The sequence below is a fragment of the Sylvia atricapilla genome, chromosome 2 (assembly GCF_009819655.1).
Source record: "Sylvia atricapilla isolate bSylAtr1 chromosome 2, bSylAtr1.pri, whole genome shotgun sequence".
NCBI lineage: Eukaryota > Metazoa > Chordata > Aves > Passeriformes > Sylviidae > Sylvia > Sylvia atricapilla.
Window position 1 is genome coordinate 73,655,492 of NC_089141.1, and position 24,898 is coordinate 73,680,389.

The 24,898-nt window shown below is 40.0% G+C and overlaps 1 protein-coding gene across 1 annotated transcript in view; it reads left to right on the forward strand.

The window, feature by feature from the left end:
- The window catches only part of GPC6 (glypican 6), a 742,847-nt gene that overhangs the window by 463,556 nt on the left and 254,393 nt on the right, over positions 1-24,898 (forward strand). The window lies entirely within an intron of this gene.

Genomic DNA, 24,898 nt, shown 5'->3' on the forward strand with positions numbered 1-24,898 from the left:
AGCAATCTAATGTACCATTTCTTTTTCTACTGGGAAGGCATGTAATTTACTATCAATACCAATCCTGTTTCCTTCCACTCAAGCTAAAACCTTGTTTCTCTGATACCTCCAGGTAAGAGCATTATCTGTTCTTAAGTTTACCTGCATTACCTATCTCTGCAGCAGCATCTCTCCTTTTAGAAGGTGTTGTGTGAACTGCAGGTATTAGTCTCTGTTTGCAATTTCCTCCAGACTACATCCAAATATTTTAAATTAATTTTACATCATATCAAATGTTTTTTTTTTCTTGCATTGACATACTTTTATCCGCACTCTCAGCATTTTGTGTCATCCTTTTCAGGCCTTGACCTCTACAGATTTGCTTCTGCTCAACAGTCTTGCTAATGTTTTCAGAATGTTATAAGGGTTGTTTTTCCTCTGTCTTTGAGGTGTTTTTAGTTTCTCTTTGCAGCTATACATTGGATCTCCCTTTTTATTAAATTAAAATAAGCTTTCTGTTAACTTCACAGCTTATCCCTTCTCCTGTCAGGTAATTTCAAACAGACAACTATCCCATAACCAGCCTCCATCATTTTTCTTGATCTTGATTCTTGTTAGGAGCATTCTAATGCAAACCTCTGCCATCATTTTACTGAAATGATGTCCACAAAGAAACAGCACAATTGTCATCATCTGTGCTATTCATGTCTACCTATTTCTATTGTCTATTATTCTTCCCAATTTTAGTTTTTTCTTCTTTTGGACAACAGCTTGTCTCTATTCTCCCATAATGCTCAATCTGTATAATTTCTCTTTTTTTTTTTTTTTTTTTTTTTTTTTTTCTCCCTGTTTTTTTGGGGTTTTTTTGGGTTTTTTTTTTTTGGGTTTTTTGGGGTGTTTTTTTTTTTTTTTTTTTTTCCCCACAGTGGGGTCTTGATTTATGGTTAGAGCTCATCATAGTAATATTAAAAGAAAGAAAAATAAGGAATAACTACAGGATTTGGTGTAATATAAATTGATACATTGTTAACAAGGTGGAACTAGAAATTAATGTCTAGTTATTTTACATAAAACTCACAATTATTTGCCTTTGATGGTCAAGAAATATTTAAATGATGTTGCAATACTGTAGTTTCGTTTTTCTCTATGAAAAATTCTGTTGAAAAAATTTACTGTCAGGAAGAATAGAACAATGAAAAAAGGAGTGTATGCAGATTCATAACCTTGAAAATGAAAATGGAAGGTTAAAAGTGATCATATGTACATTTCAACATGAAAAATTTGTCCCAACCCTCACAGTTCCTGAAATGGCAGTATCCACACTGGGTGATTGACAGTGGATTCAATATATTATTCTATACAGCTCAGCTGTGTTGTGTTATTATAACTTGAATCTTTCAGATTTCTGTGTGCATTGCTATATAGTGCTGCAAGAACTCCTCCAGTCAAAAAAAGAGCTATTTCTGAATTTCTATTCTTCAATAAGAGAATTCAGCAACCATGCTCATTAAATCATAACTTTGGAAAAGGAAACATAAACCAAATAGTCCATATAGATGAGAAATATGTTTCTCAATATTTGAATTGCTCAGATGTGAAAATCAGTGCAAGCTATACAATCACTCTTATGTTGTGCTTATAAAAGGGATTTTCATAACAGTGTGATATTACCAATTGCATGGTTTATTTCTTCAGGATAACATTACTGACTAATTTCAAATTATTTGTGTAAAGTCAAGATATAAATCAGAAAAATCTTATATCCTATGAAGCACAGGAAAGGGTTCCATAATTGAGGCTGCTTTACAGCAATGGGCTACTTCATCAAATTAGAGAGCTTGTTTCACCCTCAAAATTTAGAGGAAAGTGTCAAAATAATTAGAAGTTTTGGCACATAAACTTGTCAGACTTAGATACTCTGATTGTAGTTTGATCAGTGGAATGGGCAAACTTTTTCTCTATATCTGGTTTAAAAGCATAATTCAACTTCCATTTTTCTTTCTTTGAAAAGCCACTTTGTATTGGAGGCAAGTTGTCAAACAAAAGAATTTGGAGGACTTGGAAGAAAGCAAAACAAGCTAATTACTTTATTTCATATACTGCCTATGAACAATAATTTCAGCACGTGCAGACTGAAGGCAGGCAATTCTCCAAATCTAGGAAAAAAGTAACGGATTTATTTTATAAACTATTTCATAAACTATTTTAGCTCTTTTTTATATATATTATATTTATTCTGTAGGCTTGTGTACGTAAACTCATATCTCACAATCAGAATATTGCAATGTCTAATTTAGTATTATAAATTAGAGTTGTCATTTAAATAACTCTTGTCATCTCCTTACTGCACTGTTTGGTTAGTTAAATTGTCTGCTACAATAATTTTGCTAGCCCACCTAAAGATTTCTTTGCACTCACCCCTCTCTTAAATCTGAGGATTCCTTAATAAAAAACAAGCAAACCAGAACCAATCTCCACCCAAAAAGAAAAAGAGAACAAACCATCAAACAAAATCAAAGAAGCAGCAACAAAACCCCCACATGCGGCGCTACATTCTCTAGGAGGAAAATTGAGTTTAAAATTCATGTCCTAAAATTTGAAGATTTTCATTGGTAGTGTACACCCATGGGATGACTCTAGATAAGCATTTTCTAACATATCTTGTCAATAGAAGTGCTTTATAGCAATTGCAGTTGCTCAATCACCTAAATGTTCACAATGAGCTAGCACCAAAATGCAAAGGAACAGTGGGTGTGATAAAGAATATATTCCTGCAGACACCCTATTCCAGAATTTCCCTTCTGACTTCCCTTGCTCCATGCCCTCCATTTCCCCAGATGCAGGCTGGTCTACAAAAGCTACTCATCCTTAGTAAAGTTCTTGTCAGTGAGCTGGGAAGGTAGCTGAAGCCACAAGCCTTATGGAACATCAATCCCTTGCCCTCTTTTATTTCACAAACCAGAGAGCTCAGGTGGCTGCCTTTCTGCTCTTGTAGCACAGCTGACCGGCTTTGCAGGAACAGGGAAGCATTTTCAGGGAGTGTCGTGGTATAAGGTGAAAATGGGGATAGCAAATGAAGTGTGAAGAACTGCAGGGATAGCAGTTTTGCACTTTTGATGCATAAACAATTTAGGAGGCTTCCCATGAACTTTGTGGGTTTTTTACTGCTCAGAGCCTATGAAACACCAGGAGTATGACCTGTCTTCTGACTGACAGGTTAGCTCATTGCAAATGTAACAAGTAAATGTGTTGGGAGGACTATTCAAAGCAAATGCAAAAATAGAATACTTAACTTTGGGGTAGGATGATCGCTTTAGAGAAGCTTCAGGTTTAATGAATTGCAATACCCTGAAAGCAAGCAGGAAATCACAAAGCATCGACTTTGGTATGTTTTGTGTGTTTACTTTGCCTGAGTCTTATGCCTGTGGCTTTTAAAGATGCGTGGAAATGTTAAACCACAAACCAGCCAAAGCAGTGAAAAATCATTCTGAGGAATGGTTGTGCTCTGTCCTTTTCTTTCCCAAAGAGAGACATGTTTTAAATTGAATGGCCCATACTTGAGTTCTGCAGTTTGTACCATAATAGCTAACTACTGCTAGCAACACCAAATATTCAAGGACATTTCTCTGCTTTGTGGACTGGATTTTAAGGGTGTGGACTTAGTTTTAGGATTATACTGTTCATATTTATAGACCAAATGTTGTAGGGAAAATTTAGGCAACTGAGCCAGAAGAAAAAACATCCAGTTTTAATTCAAACTGATTCTTCTTATGAATTCCTTTCAACTCTTTGTTGGTTTTTTTTAATAACAAAAGGTTTTAATTCAAAGTATTTTTAATTAATTTAAAATCAGTTTCTAAACAAAGAGACAAACAAACAAAAAACAACCCACAAAAACCTCTGTGCTAAGATGCAGAAGGAACCACAGAATTTGGAATTTTCTGAATTCTTTTCACAATGTACTTGGACTATTGGTACTATTTACTAAATAACATGCATAGAAGTTAGGAATCTATTGAAAATTATTCACAGACATATCTCCTAATGAAAAAGTAAATTTTGGAATTTAGTACAAGCATATAGGAGGCTAATGTAATGTTTCTGCCAGATATCTTGCCCAGGGATCAAGCAATCATGGGAACTGGAACCATTTTAAGGAGGAATTATCACAGTTGCTATAGCTTCTGTAAGAATAAGGACAACTGTCCCTTTCTGACATTACCCTGCTGGGTGACGGAGTATTATAAGGCCCTGAAATGCTGTGACTATTAAACTCTACAATCTTATTTCTACAGGTCACTGAAAACACTTTGAAATACTTTGTTATAGCTCAGCCACAGATAAATGAAGCAGAAAATGTCTGTGCTAAGAGACTTGTCAATTAGATAAGAAAAAAACCTTTGCTTTTTCTGCCCTTGTTTTGACAGATTTATTTTTATTATTCTAGTGGAGGATTTATCTGGTTTTTAGAATTTAAAAGACTGAAGCTTATATGTGGAAATGAAGCCTTCAGTTTTGAACAAGGGAATAGAATTTCTACATAGTACAAGCATGTGAGATTTGCTAAAATATTTTGCGGTCCTCTCTGTGGTAGTGTTTTACCTCTAAATTGTGTTGCCTGATGCATTAAAGAGTAAAGTACATGTGTTCTGTGCAGTTGCTTTGAATCTTTGACATACAAATGAGTACTTTTAAAAATGTACCTTGGGCCAGTGTCTATTGGGACATGCACAGGACTAAACTGCAATCCACACATGGACTGCAAAGGAAAAATGCTTGTACAGATAAAGATAATCCTCTCCTCTCCTCTCCTCTCCTCTCCTCTCCTCTCCTCTCCTCTCCTCTCCTCTCCTCTCCTCTCCTCTCCTCTCCTCTCCTCTCCTCTCCTCTCCTCTCCTCTCCTCTCCTCTCCTCTCCTCTCCTCTCCTCTCCTCTCCTCTCCTCTCCTCTCCTCTCCTCTCCTCTCCTCTCCTCTCCTCTCCTCTCCTCTCCTCTCCTCTCCTCTCCTCTCCTCTCCTCTCCTCTCCTCTCCTCTCCTCTCCTCTCCTCTCCTCTCCTCTCCTCTCCTCTCCTCTCCTCTCCTCTCCTCTCCTTTTTTCAGATCTTCTGTTTCAGTAATTTATTGGACATTATAAATTAATTTTAGTAAAAACACTGACAAAACAGGTATTGCTGGTGTAAATCACTCCCATGAACTGTACAAGTATTTCACAACTTATTGTTTATGCTCTCTTGTTAATATGAAAAATTCCTTTGCATTCCAGCTTGAGTGCATGGCCTTGGACCTTGGGACCTTATGATTGAAGTTGGGGTACAGCTAATTTCCTGATTTTGAGCATGAATTGAAAATGTTCTGCATGATATGATCTTTACACCAGGTTAACTGGTTTATCAGTTCCCTTTACTGTGAAGAGAATTTTTAGGCCCAAGTTCACTGTAATTGGCCATGTCTAAAAAATAGTATTACTGGAAAGTATATTCTACTACTTTTAAGATATATTCTGCTAGATAACACTGCAGTAAGAAGTCCATATATGAGAAATTTTCAAATTAAGGCTTGAGAGATACTGAAAACACTTACTGCAAGGTCAGATTTCTGTAGTTTCCTGTCTGCTCTCTCTTCTACAGTGTGTTGTATGCACCAGTGCAGTAAAACTCTGTCTAACGAGAGACTGTAGGTTTCATTAAGAAGAAAAATAATTTCTTTCCCTGAATGATCATATGTATTTTCTCATATATGTTTGAAGATCCTGTGATACTCGACAGGATTTAGAGATTAAAGTCTCAATAGAGAAGTTCCACTGAAAATATGAAGGACAAGTGACAGATTTTAGTCTGTTTTCAAAAAACAGAAGCTGACTATAGACAGGATTTACATACACAGTTTACTCTGTTTTCTTTCAAAGGAAGGAATGACAGACAGAAACCAAGTTTCTTGCAACAGACAACTATCTATTTCTCCTCACTTCAGCCGATTTCTATCCCACTGAGGTTACGTGGGTGCATTATCTATATATATTCTCTATTAAGATATCTGTGTTCTGCATGTTTCTCTATCAAAGAGTGAGGAAATCATTTAATAATACTGCCTAGAGCTTTCCACTTAAATTTTCATTGCATCTGGGAAAGCTGCTAAGTGAACCAGCATTGACTTTCTGAGATAAAAATGAACCCATAGTGCTTTAATTTTTTTTGGCAAAGAACCAGCATTTCATAATTTCATCCTTTTGGTTTGTTATGGGCTATAACTCAACTTTAATGATCTGATTCAGTGAAGTAATAAAATCCCAGCTTCACTTCAGCTTTTTTTCTTTTTAATAGCCAGATTTATTGGTTTGTACATGGTTTTTAACATCTGCAGGTCAGAAACTGTCAAATTGCTTAGACCAAGGTATGGGTTTGTTACTTGGGCACAAGTGAACACAGATTTCTGTATTAGAATTATTGAAAGACTGATGATTGTTTCACTACTGACGTATGACTCCATGGTTCTCTGCCAGGTTTTTTATTTACTTCTTAGGTACTGTCACCCATATTTTAGCACAGAAGAAAACAGTTTAATCAGAACCAAAAGGATGAAGAGGTGTTTGAGGAACTGATAAACATTTATACATATGTAGGGAAGATGAAAGACATAACGCATTGAATACTGTAGTTTAAATTATGCTTGTTTAGGAAATGTGATAGAAATAAGAAAAAAGTCTAATATTTCAGTCAGATATAAGAAATAGATAAGACGAAAGCACACTATAAACTGGTTTACAATTAAAATTGAGTGGGAAAGTGTAGTTGCCAATATTTACTTCCCTCAACTAGTATTTTTTTTCTTTTCATCAAATTAGGGGTAGACAGCTAGGCTAGAATTAGAGGGGAGGGGTTATGTCACTTGTCCTACTGGCAGTGATTTTCCTAATGAAGCCCAGAGTTCTGCTGGCCATCTTTGTCTCAGGGGCACATTACTGTCTCGTATCCAGTTTGGTCCACAGGGCCTTCTTTGCAAAGCTGCTTTCCACCTGTTAGTCCCCAGTGTATCCTGGTGCATGAGGCTATTCCTTCTTACAGGCAGGACTTTGCATGTACCAAGAGGGTGGTCAAACCTGGAACCAGAGAGGTTTCCTAGAGAGTTTGTCAATGCCCAAAACCTGTCAATGGTTAAGAGACATTTGGACAAGGCCCTTAGTAATACACTAACTTTTAGTCAGCCTGAGGTGGTCAGGCAGTTGGACTGGCTGATTATCTCTTCCAGCTGAGATGGGGAAACACAGTGTCAGGGGATGAGGAAAAGGCTGGGCTACTTAATGCCTTCTTTGCCTCAGTCTTTAATAGTAAGACCAGTTGTTCTCAGGGTACCTGAGCTGGGAGACAGGGGTGAGGAGCAGAATGATGCCCCCATAACCCAAGGGAAAATGGTCAGCAGCCTGCTATGCCACTCAAACACACAGAAGTCTGTGGGGCTGGGTGGGATCCACCCAGGTGTACTGAGGGAGCTGGCAGAAGGACTCACTGGGCCAGTTTTCATCATTTACTGGCCATCCCATCTAACCAGGGAGGCCCCAGTTGACTGGAGGCTAGTTAATGTAACATCCATCTATCTACAAGAAGGGCTGTAGGGAGGATCCGGGGATGTACAGGTTTGTCTGACCTCAGTGCCAGGGAAGGTCATGGAGCAGATCACCTTGAGTGCCAACAGGCAGAATGTGCAAACAACCAAGGGATCAGGCCCAGCCAGCCTGGATATGTGAAAGGCAGAGCCTGCTTGACCAACCAGATCTCCTTAGGTGATCCACTAATCAGATGAGGGAGGGGTTGTGGATGTTTTCTACCTGGACTTCAGAAAAGCCTCTGACACTGTTTCATTCACTGAATGACAACATTCTCCCAGAGAAACTGGCTGCTCATTACTCAAATGGGTGCACTTTTTGCTGAATATAAATTTGGCTGGATGTCAGGCCCCAGAGAGTGATAGTGAAAATAGTTACATCCAGCTGGTGGACAATCACAGGTGGAGGTCCCCAGGGCTTTGCATTAGGGCCAATCATGTTTAAATTTTTTTACTAACCACCTGGATGAGGGGACTGAGTGCAGCCTTGGTCAGTTTGCAGAGGACACTGAGCTGGGTGGGAGTGTTGATTGGCTGCAGGGTAGGAAGGCTTGGCAGAGGGATCTGGACAGTATTGGATCTATGGCCTCAGACAAAGGTATGAGGTTCAACAAGGCCGAGTGCTGGGTCCTGCCCTTGGGTCACAACAACCCCATGTAGCACTACAGGGCTGGAGGCAGAGTGGCTGGAGAGCTGCCAGGTGGAAAAAGACCTGGAGGTGCTGGTTGGCAGCCACTGAACCTGACCAAGGGTAGAATACCCTGTAGTCTGCCAGATCAGCTAACACTGTGGTCAGGAAAAGGTTTATGGTGGTTTCCAGTGGCCTACAGCATGACTGTGTTTGCCTGTCTGAGTGGAGAAATCCCCACAGTATACCTTTCTGGATATTTTTCCACATTAAGCCGAATAAGCAGAGCGATTTGACAACTTTTAGAGTTTGTTGGATTCAGAGGACTTCTGTATGTAAGGAGTTTCTCCAACATCAGTCAGTTGGAACTGGCTTTGGTGGTCTCTAAGGCATGGGGGCAGCTGGGGAAATTTTGAAATAATTAGGCAAAAGTGTGGTTAGTTTTTTGGCTCATGCCAGATTTAAACCTATTTTATACTGCTCTCATGATTCAGCAATGCTTAGACTTGGTATTAAAGTGCATGGAACCATAATCTTAGCCTCATCAAGGCTTCCCCAGACCCTCTCCAACAGGAAAAAACAGCTTTCCTGGAGCTCTTGAGGCTAAAATAATTTGCTCCTAAACATTTGAAAGTACTATCCAGGGAAGTGGTGGAGTCACTGTCCCTGGAAACATTCAGGAAATGACTCAATGTGACAGTGCACTGGTCTATTGATATGGTGGTATTCAATCAAAGGCTGGACTCAGTGATATTTTAAGTATTTGCTAACCAAAATGATTCCGTGATTCTGTGATCGTATTTCAAGAGATGAAATCATACTTACATTCCCAAGGAAAAAAATTATGAAAGGAAAAGTTTAATGAAACACATCATAATCATATAGTCAATATGAAGAGGGGCTGTGTTGTTTCTGTTCTTTTAATGAAGCAATTCACTCCCCTGTAATTTCTGCTTCACAATATCCAGTTACTAAAAGCATAATAAACATGGGCTGAGGGGGTTTTTCCTTGACTTTTAAATAATATTTGACCAATGAGGTTGTACGCAGGAGCAAGGTTGTATGCACCACTGATTGCATTTGATCTTCAAATGGTAGAATTAAATCCTAAAATCCATTTTCCTGCAGTCAGTGAAAATCGTGTGTTCAGTCAGCACCTGCATTTCCAAAATTAGCAAACATTCTGACATAGTTACACAGATATCAACAAATCGTGTGTCTAATATGTGTCTTTCATTGAGCAGTATTTTATTTTTAGCAGGCTATTCTTTGCTCTTTTCAGAAACAGAATTTCAGTACAGAAGTCATAAAGACTCCCCATCTGACGGGTGCAGACACCTGTGCACTTATGCAGACATGCATATATGCATTTCACACGCACCAGGCACACTGCATACAATTTTTTGTCATTCAAATAAGAAACAGAAAAGAACATCAAGAGGGATGCCATTCAATAATTACCTATTGTTGAACACAGCATTAGTCTGTTCCCAGAACTTGCTCATGGATAATTCTCATCTACTCTGCAAGTGTGTGAGTTCTCCAGTAATTTCCTTCTATGTTTTTGTGCACATCATTCTTTAAATGGGGATAGAAATAGGCATTTTAGGAGTCCATGTTGGAGTCCATTTAACCGATTCATATTTGAGGAATCAAAGGTGTGTAAGGTTCAATTTCCATTTCAAATTCAAAGTCAGTTTCATTCTTATGAAATAAGTATTGATTTTCTGCAGAGAAATGCTAATCAGAATGCTCCTGAAGAAGAAAAGGAAATTGAGTGCGGAAGAAAGGCACCGTAAAAGAAGATAGGAAATTTAGTGCCTTCTCATTTTCTGAAGGGAATAATCTTCTTGAAGCTTTGAGCTTGACGTCCAAGATTCTCTGCAAAGCAAAGTCTATGAAAATAAATACTGAAATTCCAGATACTTTTCTTGATATCATGCTTGTAGCAGTTCGCTGTTTTTGCCACAGTGGAGGCTCTGGTATTCAGGCATACAGCACGACTTCCACTTTATTTTCATGAGTGGGTCGGGTCTTGTAACAGACGCATGGTACTAATATGGCAGACGGTTACAAAGACGTTTATTAAGTAAAAAGTTCAGGTTTTATACCTCTTATCTACTACTACGTCAAACAGGATATTGCCACACCTCCTGGGTTAGTAGTTGGAGTGGAAAAGTACTGGCACATGTTAGTAGAGGGTCTACATTCCTTTCAGGGGTAGCTTATCTTGAGAGGGGGATGGGGCTTGCTCTCTTCCTCACCGTTACAGTCCGAGATCTTCCGCGCCGCCTGTCCCTATCCAACCACATCTCCCCCCCCTCTCTCACAAAAGAACGAGGTAGTTATACGCATATATATATATATAGATATAGGCACTAAATGAGGTAGAAGGTTAGGACTTAATAAGGGAAAAAGGAGTTTGGAAACTTGAGTAAATTTTTGCCAGGCAAGTTTGGAAATCTTGTGACTGGCAATTTTAAATTTACAGCATCTCATGTTGGCCTATGAACAGAATGTTAGTCTGATTTAGGCGAGCTTTGACAAATGAAACTATTTTGTTCAGCAGGCATGGTCCGAAGGTAACAGTTAGAAGTAGTATTGCCAATGGGCCTACCAAGGTGGAAATTAAAGTGGTTAACTATGGGGATTGGTTAAACCAGGATTCGAACTAGCTTTGCTGAGCTTTCCTATTTTTCTGTCTCTGAGCCAGTCTGTTTCGGAGTTCGGCCATGGAGTCCTTGACGACTCCGGTGTGGTCTGTATAGAAGCCTGAAAGCGAAGAGACTGACTTCTCTAAGTAGGAAATGGACTTTTTGATTTTCTGCAGGTCTTCATCTATAGTTATTTGCAGCTGAGACAGACCCTGGTGTTGTGTTGCCAGGGCTGAGACACTTGTCGCTGTGCCGGCTGCTCTTAAGGCGAGTAGCATTGCGATGGTAACACCTGTCAATATCTTTCTTTTGTGGAGCCTGTTGGATTCTTCGAGAAGGCTGTACATTTCTTCTTCTGAGTGGTACAGGACTCTAGGAACAATTAGAATTTGGACACAGAAATCGTTAGAATTATCAAACTTGGGAAGAAATACACACGGACTTACTCCAGACCTCTGACAAACTCACATTGCCGATGTAGCAGGTATTACTCACTTGTTATTCTTTTTGTTAGGCTTTACAACTCTGGTGCAGACATTCCCTTTTTGTTCAGCCAGGGTTGCATTACCAAAGCATTTGCTTCGGCTTGAGACCTGGCTTAGGGTGATGCCTCTGCGAGGTGTATTCCATCGGTACTGCTGGGGTGCATCAGTGGCTGAGTAACTGAATGGGGTGTTTAAAGCAACTCTTTCATAAAAAGGTGGTTGGACATCATAACAAAGCCAACAGGAATTGGTTAAGTTAGGGTTAGATTCATTCAGGGATAGAAAGGTAGCTTCTAACATACGAAGGATTGGATCGGGATTTGACCTAGCTAATTTGTCCATCTGAAAGGCTTCTGCATCACTAGTTGGGGTTCTGCTGACACCCGTAGGTGCAGCCTTAGGGTAAGTCATATTTCTCTTTGTCTGTGTGCTTTTAATTATTTTGTTGGGCCCTACAGCTCTGGGTTCTGAGGGTTGAGACTTGGTAATTTGTACGTTCATCCACTTTTTTGACCCTTGAAGGACCACTGTCCAGGTCTTGCTCACTGTTCAGCTAGGATGAGTGGGTTGCAAAACTGTCATGTTATAGTATATGCATTTTCGGATTTTTGGGATCTTGTAGCTATATTGATAGGAATTCTCGTGTACAGAGAGAGGTGTTTTACAACCTGCGGGTGTCCAGGTGAATTGCAGGAATTTGTCAGGTTCTTGTGGGTCCTACCCAGGCCCTGACGGCCTGGCGTCTGTTACAATGGTCTCACATCCCCAATGTCTGCAATATCCCCAGCCGGGGTTATTACAATAGCTTTTTCTTGCGTTTGAAGCTGGGCACCAATAGGATAGGTATGTGTGTGATGAAAATGGAGAATGAGGGTTTACCTTTGGTTGTCCTGGAAACAAATCGATAATACGAAGCACGAAGGATGGACTGTTTGGTGTGGTGATGTCTCTGAGCACCTTACCACTGGTAAGATGTCTCATGACTCACCTGAATGGCTGGTGTGGGTAGAAATCTGAGCTGGCTTGTCCTCTGGCGACAAACCCCAGCAACAAAATCACACAGGCATATCGTTGGTGCTTGGATTTCGCCCGCGCGGGTTTTTTCTGGTGCTTTCTGACGGCTTGGTGGTGCGTCTCGTTCCTCTGGCAACAAATTTAAATCGGTTAGTTTGCACTGAGTTTGTTTCTTTACATTGTTAAAAGCTTTGCTCGGTTTCGCTGAAAACTTTATAAAATCTGTTATCTCCGTTTCCGAATCGGACTCGGAGCCCTCTGTAGAGCTCGCCGTGGAGTTGTAACTTCCTTCCGTATCGGAAGTGAACTGGTGGTAAGCTTCCGGTTTGCTATGCTTTTTCCCCGGACTCCGCCCCCGTTCCGCCTTCCGCGGGTGGGCTCGGATGTTCCCTCTGCTTTGACTCCATTCCGCCTCCCGCGCCCGGCCCCCCCCTTCCGACCGGGGGTGACGCCGGCGCCTCTCGCGGGGGTTGTCCCACGTTCCCCCTTTTTGCTCGCCCCTGCCCTTGGTAGATGACACCGGTAAGGGACCTTGTCCGCGTGTTCGCCCCCCCCCGCTCTCCCGCGCATGCGCCATGTAGGTCGGTGGTTCCGGAATTCCTCCGACCCCCCACGCATGCTCGGTCGCGGGGTTTTGCACTTCCGGGTTCGCATCGCCACGTGGCGCCCTCCCCCGCTCGCGCTCTACGTGGCCGGCGCCATCTTGGCTACATGGTGGGGGGGGTAGCGGCGATTGGTCGCCCCGCCCCCGCGCCGGACCGTCGGCGCCATATTGGCCATATGGCGGGGGGTGTATGCCCTCCGCGGCAGCCAATCTCTTGGCGTCTCTTGCCTGCCGCGCGAGTTCTTCCCAGACGAGCCGCGTACATTCTTCCGCGCGGCCGCGCCGCATCTCCGCGCCCGGAGAGACTGCCGTTTCGGACCGCGCCGGGGAGCCGCCGCTCCGCGCGGGCGGCGCCGCCGCCGGTCCTAGCGCCGTGCCGCCGCTCGGACCCTGGTCGCGGCAAGGAGGGACTATCGGGGAAACCGCGGTTTTTTCGGGGGTGTTCGGATCTGGGGTCTCTCGCGGGGGGACCCGGGGTTTTTCCGCGTGCTCCGCGGCTTTTATGCATGTATTTGTGGAGGGGGATGAGGCGTCTGACTCCCGCTTTTCTCCTGGGGTCTCTGCTGCACTGCGCCCCCCCCACTTTTCTTCCGGGGCTTCTCCGGAGGGTCCTGCGCCCCCTCGGTCCCCTTTCCCCGGCTGCTTAGCCGTGAATAAACACGTTTTTGCAGCGTTCCAAGCCTCCTGTTCTTCTATTGCTTTTCGCAACACTTTTTCAACTTTTCCCCATGCTTTTAAAACTTTTCCGCTGCCGGTGGCTTTTGTATCTTCCGCCAGGGCAACTGTATATTTCTCCCACCCCTCTGAATTTAATATGTCTATAGGGCGTGAAATCGCGCCTAGATCCGTTAACCTTGCAATAGCAAGAAATAAATCTTTTTTGTCCCATGCAATTCCCGAGTGGATTGCTAATTTACTCACGACCAGCTTCACGGGGTCCATGTTTTTCCCGCGGGGTCCTTGGGGCGTCCCCCTTTTTCTTCTCCTCCTCAGGAGTTCGGACCGGCCGACTCCTACCCGCTGTGCCTTTCCAAAGCGTAGCTCCCGTCCTCCGAGGTAATCGTTCCCGGGTTTACGGCACCACTTGTAGCAGTTCGCTGTTTCTGCCACAGTGGAGGCTCTGGTATTCAGGCATACAGCACGACTTCCACTTTACTTTCATGAGTGGGTCGGGTCTTGTAACAGACGCATGGTACTAATATGGCAGACGGTTACAAAGACGTTTATTAAGTAAAAAGTTCAGGTTTTATACCTCTTATCTACTACTACGTCAAACAGGATATTGCCACACCTCCTGGGTTAGTAGTTGGAGTGGAAAAGTACTGGCACATGTTAGTAGAGGGTCTACATTCCTTTCAGGGGTAGCTTATCTTGAAAGGGGGATGGGGCTTGCTCTCTTCCTCACCGTTACAGTCCGAGATCTTCCGCGCCGCCTGTCCCTATCCAACCACACATGCTTTTGTTGTAGTGACATACTTTAAACTACAGGGATTATTGTAACTGTTGAAATTAGGAGACTTAAGACCAATCCTTAAATCTAGTCACCTTTCTCCAGGAGCTTTGCATAAGACCTGGAAAGTATTAGGAATTCCTGTTTACTAATTCAAGAAGATATAGGCAATTCACAGAGATCAGAGTGAGAAGGAACCACTGAGATCAATGGGCATTGGTCCTGGAGTCAAGCTTCCATAGAATTTATATCTTGTGATGGATAGTGTCCTGTTCAGCCTCTCCCTTCTACATACAGCAGGGCATTTTTTTTAAGATTACCTTCCAGAGGTCCCTCCATACTTAATTTTTTTCCTTGATGCTATGGTAATCAGTGAAAATAAAGCTAGAGGACAGAACCCAGCAGCTTCCAACTCTGCACACCTAGTCTGCAACCCATCTCCACATCAAGTTAAATTTTGGACATGCTTCTCTCTTTTCTCCATTTCCTACCTTTCCAGTGGAAACTGGAAAGGTAGGAAATGGAGAAAAGAGAGAAGGAGTAAAGACCCAGTGAAAGCATCAGCGTGATCCAGCAAGTTTTAGCTTGACAGGAGCTGGTGTTCTGTAGCAGAACTAGGTCTGCTTACTGTTGCCTTAATGTAATGTATTTGAGCTACTCTATCTAAAAAATATGACTTTCCCAGTGGCTGTAGATACACCGTGTTTGTAATCACGGTCAGCAGCAAGGAAGTTAAAAGACCAGAAAAATGCAAACTGTCACTCCACCACCCCCACCACCAGCAGGCTTTATGAATGGTCTTTTATGAATGTTGTTAGCTTTCCAGCTACAAGACATTTTAAATGATGGATGAACAAAGGCATCATCTGTGCAAACACTGGGATGTTTGAACCCAGAGGAAGGTTCAATAATTAGTCATGCAGAATATTTGTAACGCCCTTTGGTCATATTCCAGGTTCCTCCTGGATTACAACACGTCACAAATCATCAGCTGCTGCAACTGGTGTTTTCACAAAGGAAAAGCTTTCTGGGGGTAATACTGAACCAAGGAATAATATTTAACTCTGCATCTTTCCTAAAAACTTGTCGTGTACAGGGACCATTTCACTCTACAAACAGCTTTTTCTTGTTATACTTCTGGAAAATTGACTACTTTTTTATCATCTTTCCTTTTCAATCCTGTCATCCTTACAGAACTGAATGTGTTCAGCAGTAGAAAGTTTTCTACAGTTTCCTACTGTTTATCTCATCAGCATAACTATGAACAGTTAAATATGCAGCGTCCTCTCTGTTATAGCTTCAAACAAGTACTAAGAAGTACCTTTCCAGGCCCACTGTGGGCCCTAGGCTACATGGAGGGAGGTAAATGAGGGCAGGATTTGAAAGCAATGCTTTGTCTTTCACAGTTGTACCAGAAGGAAACATTTTCTGAAAACCCCAGCAGAAGGGTTTTTGGTTTGTATTGTGCATATAAGAAACATGGTTTACTTTCCAGACTGCTCGAAGGTTTGCAGAACAGATGCATAGGAAAAAAAATGACATTTTAGTCAGCAAGCTAAGAAAATTTGATCTGGAAATCATTGGAGTATAACAAATAAGTAACTTCATGCTAACATTTTTTGCAAAAGCAATTTTAAAGTAGGAATGTACTTTAAATCATTCAGTGTCAAATAGAACTGGACTGTAGGGACAGTATGGAGACAGAGATTATGTAAAGAGCACTAAGAAAAGTTAAAATGCCTTCCTCCTCAGCTCTAAGGTTCTCCAGCACATACCAGAAATTACAGTCACTGTTATTGCCAGCAAAGGCCCATATGGTGTTAAAGATAGCCATACAGTGCTGCACATTACTAAAAAAAAAAAAAAAATCTTATTCACAAAACATTCTACCTTTATGCTGGATCATTGTGCACTTAGTATCACTTCAAGATAAAAAAAAAAAAAAAGCCATTTGGGTAGACAGGTTTAAAATGGAGCTCAGTCAAGCACACTTTCCTGGATGAATCAGACTAACTTCAATGTGCACATAGCTGAAACCTCCTGTGATTAAATATTGGGTATGTACAGCAAGGCACTCTGGCTGTGACTTCAATTGTCTGTTTTAAAACACAAACCTCCTGCAGAAAAAAATTATTTAGTTAGCTAAATAAAGTGCTTGTTGAAAATCCAAAGAAATCATTTGTGTGATAAATAAGGTTGCTTATTACCAAGCTCGGATGATTATAGCTATTTTATGAAATTTTAATTACATTATGTGGCTGCTCAAATATTGGTTTTGAACATTAATCAAGTTACTTGGGAAACGTTTCACAGAAAGGAAAATAAAAATGAAATGGCTTATTTACTTACCCCAATGCATTAAAAAAATATTCAGTGGGGAAATCATGAAAAAGCCATCAGGGAGAAAGCACTGCCTAGAGTGTTCACAGTCAATAGAAGTCTGAAACAAATTTTCACTTGAATGATCCTCCAGTGCTGTCTCAGTAGTATCTCCACACTCCAGACAACATGTTGTACTTAAAAAGCCACACATATAATTTGGTAGGTAACTTTATAGCCAAAAGCATTAAAATTTTTACATATTTAGGAAACCATAAGATATTCTCATGTTACTAGATAAACAAGGTGTCTACCAACTTTGCTATTCAAAATATAAAGCTTTTAATGGGCTCTAAAAAATCCATAAAAATTCTTCAACAGAAAGAAAGTTTGCAATGAAGAAAAGAGAATATAATCCTGAATTAATTAGATAGATGTGAATTGATGCTGAACTGATGTGACAAGTGCCCATGTTTTGCCACTGCATATGTTTTCTGTCTCAGTGATTTATTTCCTGTAGTAAATTAGACAGGACAGAGATGTCACCTGAAGTCTGCTGAATTATTTCATTTTACATTTTTATTACCCTTTAGAAACATTCCAGATTTGTATTAGCATTGGCATCTTGAATAGCAATTCAAGGGCATTATCTGTGCATGCAGTTTTGCTAAGTACATATCAGCACTGATGGTGCTTCATCATAGACATCCAAAAACTCACAGTTGTCTCCAACAGAGCCCTTTACACAGAGGTTCAGGGGAGCATCTCTTCTGTAATGCATGACCTAGCTCTGCTTTTCCCTCATCCACAATTGGAGTGATGGAGAAAAAAGAGAAGCCTTTTCCCTTCATTTTCTCCCTTGCAGAAACTGAATAAAGGCCCAGCATGCTTCTGCTCTGTCAGCCCAGGAGCTGCAGCTTATTGTTTCCTCAAGTCCAGAAGAGGGGAAGGACAGAAGCAAGGCAGCAGATGCTGTTTTGCATTTCTGTCCAGGTGTATGAATAAAACATGCCTTGGGTCTTGAAGCTGGTGCTATAGTACATGTGCTCTTTGCTCATTTTTGGGGCCCCAAAAGCTGTTGCTTCATTCAATTACCTTCACATCAAACCCTTGAGCATCCTTTTCCAGCCAAAGGCTCCTTTAGAAACCCTACAGTTTGTACTAAAGGGATAGGACAGGATGCATTCAGAAACACAGCTAGTTAATTTACAGTGCTTTGATTTCTACTTAAAAGAGCAGTGTTGAGCTTTCCTGTGTAAACAGCTATGCAAATGTAGTTGGTCTCATCAACAAAAGTGATGAGAAAATGACATTAAGGAAAGTATCATAAATTTTCTCACATGATAAAATCTAAACTATATCAACAAACATTTTTTAAGCCATCTCTGTAGTTCTGTTTCATGCTACTTGGTATTTTAATACAGATTGTGTGTTTTAATGAAGAAATAATAGCACTACATTAGACTTTTGGTAATGAGAATTCCCCGTTGTTACAAGCCTCATTCTCAGGCCCTTTAAATGTAAGTGAATGTTCTTCCCAAAATATTTCACTTGTATTTTGCAATGCATGCCTTATCAAAATAAAATATTTCTATGTATTGCTAATAACTTCAATACCAATGTCTGATGTAATTTGTAGCATTTCTTTACTCTTTGGACAAGACACAATGCCTGAGAAGAGAAAAAATAAAGTGGAATAATCTGGAGTCCAGATTATCAGATAAAAATTTGAGTCTGAATATTTTTGTTGCATCAAAGGTTGAGATAGCATGCAAATCCAAAAGACAACTTAGGTATTCTCAGCATGTTTTATATAAATATTAAATCCAGAAAGCTCTGACTATATAATCTCTATCCAAGGGCTGACTGTCAACTTCCTGTTTATGTAGATCAAAATATTATCCAGATCACTTCTAAATTGTTGCCCATTTCATGCTGATTTTTCATTAAAAATCAGTTCAGGTCTTTTTTTACTCTTAGAAATGGTGGAATTCAGGATTAAATGCTTGTATCACTAAAGCATGAATATGGTCTAAGTGTACAGTGGGGATAGTGTATATTTGAATGCCCAAAGACACGCATTCATTTTACTTCTAATTTATACAAATTGCCTTAAACTGACTTAGTAATCAATGACCATTTTAGGTCCCTTCCAGCTTAGCATATTCTGTGATTCTGCAAAATTTTCATCTCTCTTAAGAGGCCTTACATAGATATAACCATATCAAAAAAAAAAAAAAAAAAAAAAAAGTTCCCATCTGTGTAAGCTTGTCCCTTTAGTGGATTTTTAATTCCCAATATAAAAGTTTTGATTCTGTGAGATCCAGTTAAAATTTTCCTGCTTTTGTTGATTTATTTTGAGTCTAAATTGTTTACTTGGGTATGTCAAGCAAACTCCATATACTTGCCTGGATAATTATCATCGAACGTTTTGATTGCAGGAGATGCAAAAGTTTTGAGCACTTCTGTGTATGGATGTTTCAGCTCTTTGTATATCTATTTAGACAAAGTGAAGCATGATAAATCTTACAAGGAACAGTAAAATAGATTTACTGAAGACTGCTGAGGGCTATGCAGCATTTCATAACTTTCAAAGACACCATTAGGGATAGTACTTGTTCCATTGCATTTCAGAAGGGTATGTATTAAATTAACTTTGAATAGAGGGACATTGAGGGGAAAGGAAGACCTTCAAAGAAAATTAAATTTTCAATGCAAGGATCATCCAGGTCCAAGGACATCCACATTTCTGTCCTTTGCACTTTTCAAAGTTCAGTTGAATGAGAATTGAATAAGAGTATTTTATGTTCAGATAATTATGTAATTATTTTGTTTTATAATACCTTTCATGCTAAAGAATCCCATGAAACTTCAATATCCCTACAAAGGAACTGGGAGATATTTTGCTGGAGGATAACAGAGTATAGCTGGAGAACAAATAGCTTTTTGCCAAGTCAAAGTTTCAAGATATAAAAAACTTTCTTCAGCCTTATCCTCTCATTAGATTAGTGACCAGTGAAGTTATATGAATGAGAAAGACTGATTTGTAGTCCATGTGCTTTAGCCTACGCCTTCTTCATTCCAAATGAAATGCATAACCAGGGAAGAAAGGAAATTGCAATCTCTCCCATTGGAACTATTCCACCTTGGATAAGTAATGAACCCTTTCCTTGAAAAGGCGTTTGAGCCTTTACTTCCACAATTCAAGATAACTCTCTAGCTTCTGAGAGTTAGAATTAATTTATCCTATGTTTTCTTTGCACTAATGATTGTTTAGCTGAAGGTATTAACTAGAAAAAAAAAAACAGCAAGAGAGAGATTGTCAGAACTGACTGGAAAAGGAATAATCCCTTGCTTTTATTTTACTACAATACCTAATCTTTGTCTTTAAAATGTTATTGCTATAACCATTTTAGCAGTGTGGTGGGTTAACCCTAGCCATTAACTCACCGCCCACTCAGTCACTCATCCGCTAGTCCCTCAGTCAGAATGGGGACAACAGTTTGAAGAGCAAAAGCAATAATGCTTTTGGGTCAAGACAAAGACAGTTTAATAAATGAGGGAAATATTAAAAAAAATGACCAAACATAAAGATTGAGAAGACAATCACTTGCCATGCCACAGGCAAACTGATGCACAGCCAGTCTCCAAATATCTCTGAAGTTAACTGTCCTGGCTGTGTCCTTTCCCACCCTCTTGCCTGCACCTGGGCTACTTGATGGTGAGGCAACATGAGAAACAAAAGATGTCTCAATGCTGTGCAGGCGCTGCTCAGCAATAGCTATAACTGGTATATTATCAACACTGTTTCAGTCTCAAATTCAAAATACAGCACTACACAAGCCACTGTGAAGAATTTTAGCTCCATCGCCGCCAGATCCAGTATAATCACCTAAACCAAGAGATCTCAATTTTGATAAGTCAGCATTTCCTGATGGAAAAGTTAGTTTACTGGAAAAATCCCAAATTTGAATAAGATCTCCAAACATTCTCTGACAACTTGCTAAGGTCTCAGTCCAACTGAAATTCAGTAGAAAGTAAGCACTTCCATATTTAAGACACTTCTCTATCTAAAGGTATTTTTAAGTGGTATGCCTTTTTAGACTATTTTCCAAAATAGTGTGGTGCCTCTGAGATGGGAGACCTGTGATCCGTAGTGACTTCCCAGATTGGATGTTTATCATTAGGCTAATGAAATATATGAACACAACAATAAAAACTAAGATGCTTTCAAATACTTTTAAATCCTAAAATATAGAGCCGAACAAATTGATAATCTGAAATAGTGTTTAGCCTGGAGAAGATTCTTGAGATTTTCTCTCAGTTAATTTAGATGTCTGTGGTGGTTTAGCATGAATGTGAAAAGTCTTTTTTTCTTAAGGAAGTTCTAGTATGGATTGTTATTAACAGCTTGGCTGACAAATGGGAGTGTTTCTACATCTTTGGAAACACAGTCTTAAATCACAAGATCCCAAGTGACTGACTTTTTCCTTTTCTGGCTGGCAGGAAAGTAACATCCTCTCGTGAGTCGGGGTTTGGGCTGGGCCCCCTGGGGCCAGGCCTGGCTGGGCCTTGGGGGGGTCCTGCCTGTGGGACAGCAGGTGAGGCTGGCAGTGTCCCCTCTGTCCCCTCCGCCCGGCTCCTCCGATGGGGAGAGGAGGAGGAGGACTGCAGACCAGCAGTCTGGCCCTGCGCCAGGACCACGGTGGCCGTGCTCTGTGCCTTGGTTGCCAGAGCCGCAAGGAGGAGAAACTTTTTAAGAACTTTTCTCCAGAGCTTCAAGGAGTTGATCCAAGTTTGAGTCACTTTAGATCTGACCAGGGTAGAGGAGGTTTCGTCCATCAGCGTTCCTGAGCATGCGCTCTCTCTCTCTCCCCCTTCCTCCCCCCACCATCACCTGTGGCCTTGAAGTTCTGGGAGTCCGCTGGAGAGGAAAAAAAAAAAACTCTGGGCAAAGACTTTAACCCTTTTCCCTCCTCCGTGGAAGACAGAGGGATTTAAAATATAGAGAAATAGCATTATGAAAAAGTCAGTGAAAGAACTGAGAAAGACTATTAAGAAATAGGATAGAAGAAGTGGACATTTCTGACCAGACTTCTCTAGATATGAAGTATGAGGAAATGGACTGTTTTTGTAATATCCTAATGCTGCTTGGGGGAATGCAAGTTATAGCCAAAGAGTTGTGTATATTAATATACATGAGTTTTAATTGAGAATTTTAAATAGAATATGTCCCTGACTCCTGGGAAAGAACAAGAAGATCTCTATTTCTTTTAAGATAAAGGCGAATTTAGAAATAGAAAAAAATCCCTGTTTTATACTAAAAAAACATTCTTAAAACAATACTCCAAACATGTGGAAGCCCACTGCACAAAATCTGCAAAAATTCCAGGCAGTTGCAGATCTGTGGCCTTGAAAGCCACCAAACCTTTTTCTTGTGGAGTGTTCTCCATAACCCTAGAGAGGCTCCTCTCCCAAGGTGATGTAGGATCATGTTTAAATAGTGGTAACTGACTGAAAATCATAGTTTTCTCTTCGTATTGAGTGGGAAAGTAAACAGTTGGGGGAGGGGGGAGGGGGAAAGGTGTTTGAATGTCTCAGAATGTCTCTTTTTTTTTTTTTTTTCTCTTTTTCTTTAGTGTATATTAATAAAATCTATCTGGTTTTACTTTGAAGTTGTGCCTGTTTTGCTTTTTTCTGCCGAAGTCTTATCTCCCAGTTGATAAATGAAATTTGACAAATGTGAAACCACAACAATATCCTAATACTCAACTGATATATCAAAGCTGGACTTTCCATCTCTCTCATTTGACAGTTACACAGTTTCAGGTGCCTGAATTAATACTTAGAATTCTGGTGCAGTATCAACACACTCATTTGGCAAAGTGAAATTAAGATTGCTTCCACTTTGTTGTTCCATGAAGTAGCCTCATTTCCATTTTAAGCTGTCTACCCTGAAATACTATTATCTGTTTCAACATCTCCTCCAACTTGTTTTTTGAGAAGAGTCATAGTGTTTCCTTGAACTACATGTCAATAGGAAATCCTTTTAAATTCTTCTTGATTAGTGTGTGAAACTTTGTTGGCAAAAAGAAACATTGATACAGTGTGTCTAAAACACTCCATGTTGAGGATTTTTTAGCTGAAAATGGAGAAATTCAAAGAGTGAAAGAGGTAGTATGTGGGAAAAGGGAGACATGCAAGGACAGAGAGGATTAATGAAGATTCGCATGAAAGTTAGTGTTGTCCAACTTTTTAATTCCATTCCAAATAGTGTCTCTTGAAGAATGACATTTTTCATCTGTCTTTATATTTTTTCCATTCATCTGAACAAGTCAGTGGAAGGAAAATCAGATTGTAGCTTATGATAAAGCAGAAAAAAATCCAAGATCGTTGTGCTTGTTCACGTGTTAAAGATTCATATTTGATCCTGCAATTTAGATGGAGTGTGACAGCTATTAGACAACCTTGTTTCAAGAAAATTGAAAAAAACTTTGAACAAAATGGTCTTAATAGCTTTTTATGCTACCTTAAGCTTCTAAACCTCTTCCAAATATCCTGTCAGGGTGGGTTCTTATGCCTTCAGATTTGAAGGGGCTGCACTTGCTGCCTTTTGAATTTCCTTGCATGACCTAATGAAAGATGAGGCAGCCACCAGCCCAATTCATTGTATTTATTGGAGTAATGGACGGTTTTCTGACAGCACTGCTTTATTTGGTCTCTAGAGCAGTAGTCATTCTCATTGTAGAAAAGAAAGAGAAAACACTGTTCTCGCTCACTCAGATGGAAAGGGAACTTCTTAATTTAATTTCTTTAGGCAGCATGGGATAGATACATGCATTGTAACTTAGTCAGAAAGAGCAAACAGCATCAGTGATTCAGCATATACTTCTTCTTAATCATGTAATTTATTCCCCTTGTAGTAGTTACATTTTTAACCAGTTTCACTTCCTGATCCTCAAGGACAATAGACTTATCCATTTAGATATATCTCTTATATTATATTCCTATGTTGAAAGGACACCTATTTTCTGTATAAGAATTTTTTTTTTAAATCCTGAGAATTTCTAGGCTGAGCTCCTTTATTACACATGCATTTGCTTTTGATATGAGTGATAATGAGTGATAAAATTATATGAAAATGATATGCTGTATCTGTTTCAAAAGCAGTTGATTTAATAAACTTACTTTTATTTTCTGAAGAAAACATCTTATGAAACCAGGAAAAGCAAAGCCTTTGAAAGGGTTGCTTAGTTTTCGGCAGCATGTCATAGAAAGAGAATGCCAGGCCATCTATCACTCCTACCAACTCGACTGGATTAAACCATTCTGGGCAAGGATTCAATACTTAGCAGAGTCACTTTGCCAGTATTGGTTGGAGCTGTTGATACTCCTTCTGCTGAGAAAATCAGTATGAAGGGAACACATAGTGTAGAGAGGTAGAAGGTCAGATTGCTTGTGGCTGTCTCTGCTGTTTCAATTGGTTTTATTGCAATTCAGTCTAAATCACATGCCTTTTCCTACACTCCTTGCAATTTCAGTTTTCATTGTGCTCTGTTGTAACTTGTAAGGAGTTTTACTGATACTAAAGACCTAGTCCATATGCATCAAATTCATGAACCAATTCAGTATTACTTAGTCAATTATCTATGAAACAAGAATTAAAGAGATTCTTGGCCGATACTACAACAACTTGCTTATTTTATCCAAAATAAGATTTACTGTGAAGGTAAAGGACAGTAGTTTATTACACTAGAATTTTTACAGAAACAGTGTTTCAGCAGATTTTCCTCATAGTAAGGGTTTTCTTTGTTTCCCTACACTCCCATTTTTCCTCTTACAGGCTCTTTAATTTTTCTTCTATCACAACTTCACTCATTCTTACAGCTCAGTTCAGGGTTGTCTTCAGTATTTATGGCTATATTTCATATTGTGTGTTAAATTTAAATGCATTTTCTATAAATTCACAAACCCTGTATAGGTTTGTTCAGATTATTTATATTCTTTCCTGGACAGTCTTCTTACTTTTTGCAGGACTTACATTTAAATGAGTGATAAAATTATATGAACAGACTTTCAAAGATGCTGAACAGCCAAAGTTTCTATTGCCTTCAAACAGCAGCTTTGTGCAGGTTCTTCAAAAAACCTGTCAGTTGGGTCCTAGT